Below are 12,565 nucleotides of genomic sequence, written 5' to 3'. Positions count from 1 at the left end.
TAACATAGTGTTAAGTACCTCAATGGACTGTAAAGGTAATCACTCTACAAACTATCAAGAAATCCATGAACTAATAGTACAGATAGATAGCAATAAAAATGATACTACAGAGATACAAAATAAGTTAGACGAAAAACAAAAAGAACTTGAGGAACTTATTCACGAACGATCTAATGTAATCTGTTACAAAAATAAAGCAAACTGGATGGAATATGGAGAAAATGCACAAAATCCTTCCTGAATCTCCAATACAGGAACGCTACCAAAAGGAATTTGCAGAAACTCGTTACTGAAGATGGAGTCATCTATGATTTTCTGAATTATATTTTAAAAGAGGAAGCTAATTAGTTTAGGCAGATGTTCTCTTTTCCATCTCATCCTCTCCCACTGAATGAAGATTACGGTAAGGAATTCTTTCCAAATAATATAAAAAATGGAAAATGGAAAAAATGGAAGATCAGTGCGAAGGCTATTAAATCCTTTCAGTCTGTAAAAACCCCTGGGCTTGATGGCCGTCCGGTAAAGGTATATCAAGCCTTTTTTGATAAACTAAAAGCTCCATAATTGGATTGTTTGAACTATTCCTATAGAAATGGTAGTCTGTCAGGTACTGTGAAGGACCTCGGTGTTACTCTGGACCCTGATCTCTCTTTTGACGAACATATCAAGACTGTTTCAAGGACAGCTTCTTTCCATCCACGTAAAATTGCAAAAATCAGAAACTTTCTGTCCAAAAATGAGGCAGAAAAATGTATCCATGCTTTTGTTAATTCTAGGTTAGTCTACTGCAATGCTCTACTTTCCGGCTACGCGGATAATGCACTAAATAAACTTCAGTTAGTGCTAAATACGGCTGCTAGAATCCTAGAATCCAGTGCTAGCCTCCCTACACTGGCTTCCTGTCAAGGCAAGGGCTGATTTCAAGGTTTTACTGCTAACCTACAAAGCATTACATGGGCTTGCTCCTACCTTTCTCTCTGATTTGGTCCTGCCGTACATACCTACACGTACGCTACGGTCACAAGACGCAGGCCTCCTAATTGTTCCTAGATTTTCTAAGCAAACAGCTGGAGGAAGGGCTTTCTCCTATAGAGCTCCATTTTTATGGAATGATCTGCCTACCCATGTGAGAGACGCAAACTCGGTCTCAACCTTTAAGTCTTTACTGAAGACTCATCTCTTCAGTGGGTCAAATGATTGAGTGTAGTCTGACCCAGGTGAACGGAAAGGCTCTGGAGCAACTAACCGACCTTGCTGTCTCTGCCTGGCCGGTTCCCCTCTTTCCACTGGGATTCTATGCCTCTAACCCTATTACTGGGGCTGAGTCACTGGCTTACTGGTGCTCTTTCATGCCGTCCCTAGGAGGGGTGCGTCACTTGAGTGGGTTGAGTCACTGATGTGATCTTCCTGTCTGGGTTGGCGCCCCCCCTTGGGTTGTGTCATGGCGGAGATCTTTGTGGGCTATACTAGGCCTTGTCTCAGGATGGTAAGTTGGTGGTTGAAGATATCCCTCTAGTGGTGTGGGGGCTGTGCTTGGCAAAGTGGGTGGGGTTATATCCTTCCTGTTTGGCCCTGTCTGGGGGTATCATCGGATGGGCCCACAGTGTCTCCTGACCCCTCCTGTCTCAGCCTCCAGTATTTATGCTGCAGTAGTTTATGTGTCGGGGGGCTAGGGTCAGTTTGTTATATCTGGAGTACTTCTCCTGTCTTATCTGGTGTCCTGTGTGAATTTAAGTATGCTCTCTCTAATTCTCTCTTTCTTTCTCTCTCTCGGAGGACCTGAGCCCTAGGACCATGCCTCAGGACTACCTGGCATGATGACTCCTTGCTGTCCCCAGTCCACTTGGCCGTGCTGCTGCTCCAGTTTCAACTGTTCTGCCTGCGGCTATGGAATCCTGACCTGTTCACCGGACTTGCTACCTGTCCCAGACCTATTATTTGACCATGCTGGTCATTTATGAACATTTGCACATCTTGGCCATGTTCTGTTATAATCTCCACCCGGCACAGCCAGAAAAGGACTGGCCACCCCTCATAGCCTGGTTCCTCTCTAGGTTACTTCCTCGGTTTTGGCTTTTTTAGGGAGTGTTTCCTAGCCATCGTGCTTCAACACATGCATTGCTTGCTGTTTGGGGTTTTAGGCTGGGTTTCTGTACAGCACTTTGAGATATCAGCTGATGTACGAAGGGCTATATAAATACATTTGATTTGATTTGAAACTCAGCAGGAAGGTCTGATTTCTCTATTATTAAAACAAGACCCAGATGGCAAATATAAAGACCCATCTAAAAAACTGTCTAAAAAACTGGAGGCCCCTTATACTTCAATTTTGTGATGCAAAAATACTAGCGGAATGCATAGCACTCAGAATTAAAAGTTTTTTACCAGGTATTGTTCATCCTGATCAGACAGGTTTTTTACATGGACGATACATTGGAGATAATATACGACAACTACTAGAATTAATAGGACATCATGAAACATCTAAGTAGATAGGCTTGGTATTTATAGTGGATTTAGAAAAGGCATTTGATAAAGTAAGACTGGATTTTGTTTATAAATTCCTGTTTTATTTTTCAATTTTGGTAATTCTATTATAAAATGGGTAAAAATAATGTATAGCAACCCCAGGTGTAAAATAGTAAATAACGGCTACTTCTTAGAGAGTTTTGAATTGTCAAGAGTAGTTAAAAAAGGGTGTCCGCGGTCACCATATCTATTTATTATGGCCATCGAAAAGCTAGCTATTAAAATCAGATCCAATAATAACATTGGAGGATTAGAAATTCAAGGCTTAAAAACAAATGTGTCCATGTATGCCGATGACTTAGGTTTTATATTAAGTCCGCAAGCTAGGTCCCTGCAATGTCTCATTAAAGAATAGATAAGTTTTCTGTACTCTCTGGACTAAAACCTAATTATGATAAGTGTACAATATTACGTATTGGATCTTTAAAAACTACAACTTTTACATTACCCTGCAGTTTACCTATAAAATGGGCTGATCAGGACGTGGTCAAGACGTGTTAATACCCCCCCCCCAAAGGTGCGGACTCCGGCCGCAAAACTTAAACCCATAGGGGATGGTCTGGGTGGGCATCTGTCCGCGGTGGCGGCTCTGGCGCGGGACGTGGACCCCACTCCACCTTAGTCTCGGCCCACTTAAGTGGCGCCTTTGGAGCGGCGAACCTCACCGCCGACCCCAGACTGGGGGCCCTTACAGTGGGCCCCGAATAGGCGAGAGACTCTGGCAGCGCCGGACAGTCGGGAGACGCTGGCAGCGCCGGACAGGCGGGAGACTCTGGCAGCGCCGAACAGCAGCGCCACAGCAGCGCCGAACAGGTGGGCGACTCTGGCAGCGCCGGACAGGCTCTGGCAGCTCCTGACTGACGGGCGGCTCTGGCAGCTCCTGACTGACGGGCGGCTCTGGCAGCTCCGGACAGGAAGGAGACTCTGAAAGCGCCGGACAGGCGGGAGAACCTGGAGGGAGGAGACGGAGAGACAGCCTGGTGCGTGGGGCTGCCACAGGACCCATCAGGCTGGGTGAGTCCTGACCAAACTAAAATAGAGACATAAAAAAGGAACTAAGGTCAGGACGTGACCTCTCCACAATGAATTTCAATAGAAAACTTAGACAAGATCCTGCAATAAAAATAGACAAGATCCTGCAACCATCCAGAGGTAAATACCTGTCTATTTATGGATAAAATTACCCTGATTAACTCCTTAGTCATATCTCAGTTTACTCACTTACTTATGGCGCAGCCTACTCCTGATGATTCGTTATTCAAATCATGTGAGCAAAGAATATTTTGCTTTATCAGAGAACACCAGACAAAATAAAACGTGACTATCTACAGTTGAAGTCGGAAGTTTACATACACCTTAGCCAAATACATTTAAACTCAGTGTTTCACAATTCCTGGCATTTAATCCTATTGAAAATTCCCTGTATTAGGTCAGTCAGGAGCACCACTTTATTTCAAGAATGTGAAATGTCAGAATAATAGTTGAGAGAATGATTTATTTCAGCTTGTATTTCTTTCGTCACATTCCCAGTGGGTCAGAAGTTTACATACACTCAATTAGTCTTTGGTAGCATTGCCTTTAAATTGTTTAACTTGGGTCAAACGTTTCGGGTAGCCTTCCACAAGCTTCCCACAATAAGTTAGGTGAATTTTGGCCCATTCCGCCTGACAGAGCTGGTGTAACTGAGTCAGATTTGTAGGCCTCTTTGCATACACTTTTTCAGTTCTTTTTCAGTTCAATAATTCTGCTCTGCATGCATTATTTGGTGTTCTACGTTGTACACTGAGGATTTTTTTGCAGAATACTGCATGCAGAGTCTCAATTTGGTGTTTGTCCCAAGTCTTGGTTGGTGAGCGGACCCCAGACCTCACAACCATAAAGGGCAATGGCCTCTATGACGGATTCAAGTATTTTTAGCCAAATCCTAATTGGTATGTTGAAATTTATGTTCCTTTTGACGGCATAGAATGCCTTTCTTGCCTTGTCTCTCAGATCGTTCACAGCTTTGTGGAAGTTACCTGTGGCGCTGATGTTTAGGCCAAGGTATGTATAGTTTTTTGTGTGCTCTAGGGCAACAGTGTCTAGATGGAATTTGTATTTGTGGTCCTGGTGACAGGACCTTTTTTGGAACACCATTATTTTGGTCTTACTGAGATTTACTGTCAGGGCCCAGGTCTGACAGAATCTGTGCATAAGATCTAGGTGCTGCTGTAGGCCCTCCTTGGTTGGTGACAGAAGCACCAGATCATCAGCAAACAGCAGACATTTGACTTCGTATTCTAGTAGGGTGAGGCCGGGTGCTGCAGACTTTTCTAGTGCCCGGGTGGGGCTTAAGCTGCATCCCTGTCTCACCCCACGACCCTGTGTGAAGAAATGTGTGTGTTTTTTGCCAATTTTAACCGCACACTTGTTGTTTGTGTACATGGATTTTATAATGTCGTATGTTTTACCCCCAACACCACTTTCCATCAGTTTTTATAGCAGACCCTCATGCCAAATTGAGTCCAAGGCTTTTTTGAAATCAACAAAGCATGAGAAGACTTTGCCTTTGTTTTGATTTGTTTGGTTGGTTGTCAATTAGGGTGTGCAGGGTGAATACATGGTCTGTTGTACGGTAATTTGGTAAAAAGCCAATTTGACATTTGCTCAGTACATTGTTTTCATTGAGGAAATGTACGAGTCTGCTGTTAATGATAATGCAGAGGATTTTCCCAAGGTTACTGTTGACGCATATTCCACGGTAGTTATTGGGGTTATTGTTGTCTATATATTTGATAATTTCATTGAGGATACCATCAACACCACAGGCCTTTTTGGGTTGGAGGGTTTTTATTTTGTCCTGTAACTCATTCAATGTAATTGGAGAATCCAGTGGGTTCTGGTAGTCTTTAATAGTTGATTCTAAGATCTGTATTTGATCATGTATATGTTTTTGCTCTTTATTCTTTGTTATAGAGCCAAAAAGATTGGAGAAGTGGTTTACCCATACATCTCCATTTTGGATAGATAATTCTTCGTGTTGTTGTTTGTTTAGTGTTTTCTATGGATTCTTCAATTACATTGAGCTGATTTCTGACATGCTGTTCCTTCTTTTTCCGTAGTGTATTTCTGTATTGTTTTAGTGATTCACCATAGTGAAGGCGTAGACTCATGTTTTCCGGGTCTCTATGTTTTTGGTTGGACAGGTTTCTCAATTTCTTTCTTAGATTTTTGCATTCTTCATCAAACCATGTCATTGTTGTTAATTTTCTTCGGATTTCTATTTGAGATTTTTAGATTTGATAGGGAGGCTGAGGGGTCAAATATACTGTTGAGATTTTCTACTGCCAAGTTTACACCTTCACTATTACAGTGGAACATTTTACCCAGGAAATTGTCTAAAAGGGATTGAATTTGTTGTTGCCTAATCTTTTTTTGGTAGGTTTCCAAACTGCATTCCTTCCATCTATAGCATTTCTTAATGTTACTCAGTTCCTTTGGCTTTGATGCCTCATGATTGAGTATTGCTCTGTTTAAAATAGACTGTGATTTTGCTGTGGTCTGATAGGGGTGTCAGTGGGCTGACTGTGAACGCTCTGAGAGACTTGAGGGTTGAGGTCAGTGATAAAGTAGTCTACAGTACTACTGCCAAGAGATGAGCTATAGGTGTACCTACCATAGGAGTCTCCTCGAAGCCTACCATTGACTATGTACATACCCAGCGTGCGACAGAGCTGCAGGAGTTGTGACCCGTTTTTGTTGGTTGTCATAGTTGTGCCTAGGGGGGCATATGTGGGAGGGAATGCTGTCACTTTCAGGCAGGTGTTTGTCGCCCTGTGTGCTGAGGGTGTCAGGTTCTTGTCCGGTTCTGGCATTTAGGTCGCCACAGACTAGTACATGTCCCTGGGCCTGGAAATGATTGATTTCCCCCTCCAGGATGGAGAAGCTGTCTTCATTAAAGTATGGGGATTCTAGTGGGGGGATATAGGTAGCACACAGGAGGACATTTTTCTCTGTTAGGATCATTTCCTTTTGAATTTCTAGCCAAATGTAGAATGTTCCTGTTTTGATTCATTTAATGGAGTGAGTTAGGTCTGCTCTATACCAAATTAGCATACCCCCTGAGTCCCTTCCCTGTTTCACACCTGGTAGTTTGGTGGATGGGACTACCAGCTCTCTGTAACCTAGAGGGCAACCGCAGGATGACAATGTCTGTATTACCGATTTCTTTGGTGAAGTCCGGGTTCCTGCTCTTTAGGCCAAAGGCAGATGACCTCAGGCCTTGAATATTCCAGGATGATATAGTGAAGGCTTTTTGTTCCATAGAGTGTCCAATGTTGTTGGTCGTGGTTTGGCCTGAGGCCAGTAAGTGTGAGCAGAGCCTGCTGAGCATCTGGTACATGCCATTGGCTTGGGCGAGTGTGAGAGTGGGGGTTGGGACTGTTTGCCCGCTCACTACCTGGGCGTATGTGTGGCTTCCATGTTGAGGCCCTCTTTGCGGGGGTGGGGTGCATGGGGTGGGCAGGAGTGGCAGAGGTCTGATCTGAGGGGGCCTAAATGGGGTGTGGGCATGGTTGACGTGGGGGGGTGTTGATTGGTTGGGGTGGGGGTGTGGATGTGTCTGGGGGTGCTGTGGTCTGGATGTATTTCCTCTTGGCGTGGGTCCTCTATGTGTAGGTCCGGGGGTGGGGGGGGGGTGGTCCTGCAGGTCTGGGAGGGTGGGAGGGTGTCTTGCTGGTCTGGGCGGGGTGTCTATTGATCTGTTGCTCCTGTGTGAAGTGTTGGGGATACGTTTGAGAGCGATGTCCTTTAGAGTTCGGGCAAAGGTGGGCACTGCTGCCTTGTAGAGGTGGACCTGGTCGTAGAGGCTGTTCAAGTCCAGGGTGGAGTGGTGGGCCAGGAAAACATTTGGTTTTGAGGCACAGTCACGGGAAAAACTTGCGTTTACCCGCTGTATTGTGGCAGGGTGGAAGTCTTTTCGTGGTAGCAGGGTGGAGATAACCACTTGTGCATTGGGGAAAGTAGAAGAAGCCTTTTCAATCACTCCCTTCAGTGCTGTGGCCACCCTTTCCTGCTGTGCTCTCAGGTCGTTTGTGCCTGTGTGTATTATTATGTGGCTAGGTGAGCCTAATTGGTCCTCAGACAGAAGGTCGAGGGCGCGCTGGGTGTTTGGACACCAGAGTTTAGACACACTGTGTTTGGGAAAAAGTTTTTTTTCTTCTATATATTTCCCATTTGAGACCATAAGTAATACAATCTGTGTCTTGTGTTTGTCCTCAGTGAGTGTGGGGGGGTTGTCAGAAGGGCTATCAGGGTGGCTGACAGGGGGGGTGCTCAGAGGGGGTGAGAGCCTCTGGGCTCTCTCACTCTCTCACTCTCTGTTACGGTGCGTGAATGAGGACCCAAAAGCGAATTAACTTAAACAGAGCTTCTTTAATTACCAAACATAGGTAGGCTCAGACGGACCGGCAGATTCCGACAGGACAAGACAAGGTTACAGCAAACATGACGACAGTCTGGTTCAGGCATGAAACACAACAAACAAGAATCCGACAAAGACAGGAGCAGAAACAGAGAGAGATATAGGGACCTAATCAGAGGGAAAAAGGGAACAGGTGGGAAAAGGGGTGACGAAGTGGTTAGGAGGAGACAAGGCACAGCTGGGGGAAAGAGGGGGAGAAAAGGTAACCTAACAACGACCAGCAGAGGGAGACAGGGTGAAGGGAAAGGACAGAGACAAGACACAACATGACAGTACATGACAGTACCCCCCCACTCACCGAGCGCCTCCTGGCGCACTCGAGGAGGAAACCTGGCGGCAACAGAGGAAATCCTCGATCAGCGCACGTTCCAGCACGTCCCGAGAGGGAACCCAACTCCTCTCCTCAGGACCGTACCCCTCCCAATCTACGAGGTACTGGTGACCACGGCCCCGAGGACGCATGTCCAAAATTCTACGGACCCTCTAGATGGGTGCGCCCTCGACAAGGATGGGGGGGGGGGGGAAGACGAGCGGGGGCGCGAAGGACGGGCTTGATGCAGGAGACATGGAAGACCGGGTGGACGCGACGAAGGTATCGCGGAAGAAGAAGTCGAACTGCGACAGGATTAATGACCCGAGAAATACGGAACGGACCAATGAACCGCGGGGTCAACTTGCGAGAAGCCGTCTTAAGGGGAAGGTTCTGAGTGGAGAGCCAAACTCTCTGACCGCGACAATATCTAGGACTCTTAGTTCTACGCTTATTAGCAGCCCTCACAGTCTGCGTCCTATAACGGCAAAGTGCAGACCTGACCCTCTTCCAGGTGCGCTCGCAACGTTGGACAAAAGCCTGAGCGGAGGGGACGCTGGACTCGGCGAACTGAGATGAGAACAGCGGAGGCTGGTACCCGAGGCTACTCTGAAAAGGAGATAGCCCGGTCGCAGACGAAGGAAGCGAGTTGTGGGCGTATTCTGCCCAGGGGAGCTGTTCTGACCAAGACGCAGGGTTGCGAAAAGAAAGACTGCGTAAGATGCGACCAATAGTCTGATTGGCCCGTTCTGCTTGACCGTTAGACTGGGGGTGAAAGCCGGAAGAGAGACTGACGGAAGCCCCAATCAAACGGCAAAACTCCCTCCAAAATTGAGACGTGAATTGCGGACCTCTGTCCGAAACGACGTCTGACGGAAGGCCATGAATTCTGAAAACATTCTCGATGATGATTTGTGCCGTCTCTTTAGCAGAAGGAAGCTTAGCAAGGGGAATGAAATGAGCCGCCTTAGAGAACCTATCGACAACCGTAAGAATAACAGTCTTCCCCGCTGACGAAGGCAGTCCGGTGACAAAATCTAAGGCGATGTGAGACCACGGTCGAGAGGGAATAGGAAGCGGCCTGAGACGGCCGGCAGGAGGAGAGTTACCGGACTTAGTCTGCGCGCAGACCGAACAAGCAGCCACGAAACGACGCGTGTCATGCTCCCGGGTGGGCCACCAAAAACGCTGGCGAATGGAAGCAAGCGTACCCCGAACGCCAGGGTGGCCGGCTAACTTGGCAGAGTGAGCCCACTGAAGAACGGCCAGACGAGTAGGAACGGGAACGAAAAGAAGGTTCCTAGGACAAGCGCGCGGCGACGGAGTGTGAGTGAGCGCTTGCTTTACCTGCCTCTCAATTCCCCAGACAGTCAACCCGACAACACGCCCCTCAGGGAGAATCCCCTCGGGGTCAGTGGAGGCTACTGAAGAACTGAAGAGACGAGACAAAGCATCAGGCTTGGTGTTCTTAGAGCCCGGACGATAAGAAATCACGAACTCGAAACGAGCGAAAAACAGCGCCCAACGCGCCTGACGCGCATTAAGTCGTTTGGCAGAACGGATGTACTCAAGGTTCCTATGGTCAGTCCAAACGACAAAAGGAACGGTCGCCCCCTCCAACCACTGTCGCCATTCGCCTAGGGCTAACCGGATGGCGAGCAGTTCGCGGTTACCCACATCATAGTTACGTTCCGACGGCGACAGGCGATGAGAAAAATACGCGCATGGGTGGACCTTGTCGTCAGAGAGGGAGCGCTGAGAAAGAATGGCTCCCACGCCCACCTCTGACGCGTCAACCTCGACAACGAACTGTCTAGAGACGTCAGGTGTAACAAGGATAGGAGCGGATGTAAAACGATTCTTGAGGAGATCAAAAGCTCCCTGGGCGGAAACGGACCACTTAAAGCACGTCTTGACAGAAGTAAGGGCTGTGAGAGGAGCTGCCACCTGACCGAAATTACGGATGAAACGACGATAGAAGTTCGCGAAGCCGAGAAAGCGCTGCAGCTCGACGCGTGACTTAGGGACGGGCCAATCAATGACAGCTTGGACCTTAGCGGGATCCATCGTAATGCCTTCAGCGGAAATAACAGAACCGAGAAATGTGACGGAGGAGGCATGAAAAGTGCACTTCTCAGCCTTCACAAAAAGACAATTCTCTAAAAGGCGCTGGAGGACACGTCGAACGTGCTGAACATGAATCTGGAGTGACGGTGAAAAAATCAGGATATCGTCAAGGTAAACGAAAACAAAGATGTTCAGCATGTCTCTCAGGACATCATTGACTAATGCCTGAAAGACAGCTGGAGCGTTAGCGAGGCCGAAAGGAAGAACCCGGTATTCAAAGTGCCCTAACGGAGTGTTAAACGCCGTCTTCCACTCGTCCCCCTCCCTGATGCGCACGAGATGGTAAGCGTTACGAAGGTCCAACTTAGTGAAAAACCTGGCTCCCTGCAGGATCTCGAAGGCTGAAGACATAAGAGGAAGCGGATAACGATTCTTCACTGTTATGTCATTCAGCCCTCGATAATCTATGCAGGGGCGCAGAGACCCGTCCTCTTCTTGACAAAAAAAACCCCCGCTCCGGCGGGAGAGGAGGAGGGGACTATGGTACCGGCGTCAAGAGCTACAGACAAATAATCTTCGAGAGCCTTACGTTCGGGAGCCGACAGAGAGTATAGTCTACCCCGGGGGGGGGGTGGTTCCCGGAAGGAGATCAATACTACAATCATACGACCGGTGTGGAGGAAGAGAGGTGGCCCTGGACCGACTGAACACCGTGCGCAGATCGTGATATTCCTCCGGCACCCCTGTCAAATCACCAGGCTCCTCCTGTGAAGAAGAGACAGAGGAAACAGGAGGGATAGCAGGCATTAAACATCTCACATGACAAGAGACGTTCCAGGAGAGGATAGAATTACTAGACCAATTAATGGAAGGATTATGACAAACTAGCCAGGGATGGCCCAAAACAACAGGTGTAAAAGGTGAACGAAAAATTAAAAAAGAAATGGTTTCACTATGATTACCAGAAACAGTGAGGGTTAAAGGTAGCGTCTCACGCTGAATCCTGGGGAGAGGACTACCATCCAGGGCGAACAAGGCCGTGGGCTCCTTTAACTGTCTGAGAGGAATGTCATGTTCCCGAGCCCAGGTCTCGTCCATAAAACAGCCCTCCGCCCCAGAGTCTATTAAGGCACTGCAGGAAGCTGACGAACCGGTCCAGCGTAGATGGACCGACAAGGTAGTGCAGGATCTTGAAGGAGAGACAGGAGTAGTAGCGCTCACCAGTAGCCCTCCGCTTACTGACGAGCTCTGGCCTTTTACTGGACATGAAGTGACAAAATGACCAGCGGAACCGCAATAGAGACAGAGGCGGTTGGTGATTCTCCGTTCCCTCTCCTTAGTCGATATGCGGATACCTCCCAGCTGCATGGGCTCAGCACCCGAGCCGGCAGAGGAAGATGGTAGTGATGCGGAGAGGGGGGCAACGGAGAACGCGAGCTCCTTTCCACGAGCTCGGTGACGAAGATCAACCCGTCGCTCAATGCGAATAGCGAGTTCAATCAAGGAATCCACGCTGGAAGGAACCTCCCGGGAGAGAATCTCATCCTTTACCTCTGCGCGGAGACCCTCCAGAAAACGAGCGAGCAAAGCCGGCTCGTTCCAGCCACTGGAGGCAGCAAGAGTGCGAAACTCAATCGAGTAGTCCGTTATGGATCGATTATCTTGACATAGGGAAGACAGGGCCCTGGAAGCCTCCTCCCCAAAAACAGATCGATCAAAAACCCGTATCATCTCCTCCTTAAAGTCCTGATACTGGTTAGTACACTCAGCCCTTGCCTCCCAGATTGCCGTGCCCCACTCACGAGCCCGTCCAATAAGGAGAGATATGACGTAGGCGACACGAGCAGTGCTCCTGGAGTAAGTGTTGGGCTGGAGAGTAAACACAATATCACACTGGGTGAGGAACGAGCGGCATTCAGTGGGCTCCCCAGAGTAACACGGCGGGTTATTGATTCTGGGCTCCGGAGATTCGAAAGCCCTGGAAGTGGCCGGTGGATCGAGGCGGAGATGGTGAACCTGTTCTGTGAGGTTGGAGACTTGGGTGGCCAGGGTCTCAACGGCATGTCGAGCAGCAGACACTTCCTGCTCGTGTCTGCCTAGCATCGCTCCCTGGATCCCGACGGCTGAGTGGAGAGGATCCGAAGTCGCTGGGTCCATTCTTGGTCGGATTCTTCTGTTACGGTGCGTGAATGAGGACC

The sequence above is a fragment of the Oncorhynchus mykiss genome, chromosome 5, assembly GCF_013265735.2.
Source record: "Oncorhynchus mykiss isolate Arlee chromosome 5, USDA_OmykA_1.1, whole genome shotgun sequence".
NCBI classification, from domain to species: Eukaryota; Metazoa; Chordata; class Actinopteri; order Salmoniformes; family Salmonidae; genus Oncorhynchus; species Oncorhynchus mykiss.
The sequence above is the reverse complement of the archived record's forward strand: the minus strand, read 5'-3'. Positions refer to the sequence as shown.